Genomic DNA, 2,161 nt, shown 5'->3' on the forward strand with positions numbered 1-2,161 from the left:
GTACTTCATAAATTCAGTTAATCAAACTGAACTATTTGGAGTATTTTAATCCCACATTTTAGTATTATGCATATTTCACTCAAGAAATAAGAATTTAAGAGAATACTTAATCCTGTTAAGAATTCATCCACTCTTTTATACCTCTACACAAGCATAAATACATATAAAAGTAGGCATAGGTAGATATGTGTCTGCATTTATTGGTATAACCCTTTTAAAGGCTTCGCTTTGCTTGCGCAAACAAATCCATTACTACTACTGCAGTTGTATTTGTGAAACTCGACATCATTCCGGTAGTCCGTTAAACATTTCCAATGCAAACAAACGCGGCTACTTAAAGTAAATACAAACCCGCCTTCTTGTCTCTTTACATTGACTGACTTGCAGTCGGTACAAAGTGGCTTCCGTACTTTACTAATAGTGTCGGCTGCGACCACCAGCGCTCTCGGCAATTTCATTCTATTAGTGTTCAATGAAGAACAAATACATATATACACAAGAACATATAGACTATGCGTAAAGTATACTAGTAGTATACTGGTTGTGGCTGCATGCATCGTCGGTGGCATATTTGCACCTACGAGTAGATCAACAATGGATCGATTCGTTTTTATTATCTATGTACCATAGTATAATAAGTGCTAGTATGTAGGGCTGCTTGAGGCTTTAATAATTACTTACATACATATCTATGTTATATATATAGCACCTAATCTTTGAATCAGCACAACTCAAAAGATTTATATATAAGAAGTTTAGAAATCTATAGAATTTTAGCGATTAGCTTTGACATCTAACATTAACGAGGCTTTATAGTTATTGATTTTCGATATAAATGTCATCGGATTACAAGTATTATACTTTTCCAAAATGTTGCTACAGGGTATAATAGCTTTGTTCACCTAACGGTTGAACGTATCACCTAAAACTAAACGATATAGATATAGGATTATATATATATATAAATTATTAGGATGACGTGATAAGTTGAAAGGTGACTGTCTGTCTGTCCATCCGTCCGTACAAGTTGTAACTTGAGTAAAACTTGAGATATCTTGATAAAACTTGGTATGCGAGTATCTTGGAAAAAAATACGTATATAAGTTCGTATTTGGGCTTAATTGGACCACTGCCACGTCCACAAAACGCAATCAATCGAAAACTTATAACGAGCCTAACTAAGCACTAAATTAAGATACAAAACTGTAATTTGCATAGGATATCGCAGTAGCAAAGGGCACCTGTAGGTAAAAATTTAAAATAAGTGACGGTGGCGCTGCCTTTAATAAGTTTAATGTATGTAGCTCGTAAACCACTTAAGCTATACAATCATTTTCACCTTGCGCATATATTATAAGAACTCTTAGTAACAATGTGAAAATGGAAATCGAATGATAACCTCGCTCACTGCCTATACTATTGTGATCTGTGATTGAAAGGTGAATTTTTAATTTATATTCGCATGTTTTTCGAATCGGTAAATTTTTTTCTGTAAGCTGGTGCATCTACGCAAAATTTCACGTCAAAATATTCATTAGTATTTGAGATACGCGTCGTTTTGTGAGGCTCTAAAAGTGAATTGTATGGAATGACTAAAATTCGAATTTTAATTATATCACAGTAGTATTCGGTACTGTAAAAACTACTGAAAGTGCGATAAATCAATAACTAAATACGCCAGGGACATTAAGTTTTACCCGCCAGATGGTATGACAGAACTTTAATGGAGCCAGGATCAAAACAGGACGATGGGCGTGGCACCGCCCACTTTTAGGTGAAAACACATATCTCGACCTATTTCAACGAAATTTGGTATGTAGCATTCTTAGGACATTCATTTATATCTTACAGTGTGAAAATAAGCGAAATCATACTGCAACCACGCTTACTTCCTACTTCCACAATTCAAACTCCTTTTGATTATTTTACTTTCCAGTACATAAATCAAAAAGTATTTAATATAAAGGATATAATTTTGCATTAATAATTTCTTAAAAGTATGCCACCTTATGACCAAAAATTGCTTAAATCTAACCAAAACCATTCAAGTCTCTAGGTACGAATATATAGGCCCAGTACCTACAGTTAACTTATGATCGAAAATATTGGTATATTATATTATATCGAAATTCAGAGAGAATCCTTTCCTGACAGTAGTACC

Source organism: Bactrocera latifrons, unplaced genomic scaffold (assembly GCF_001853355.1).
Source record: "Bactrocera latifrons isolate USDA-ARS-PBARC rearing strain unplaced genomic scaffold, ASM185335v1 scaffold_331, whole genome shotgun sequence".
Taxonomy (NCBI): Eukaryota; Metazoa; Arthropoda; class Insecta; order Diptera; family Tephritidae; genus Bactrocera; species Bactrocera latifrons.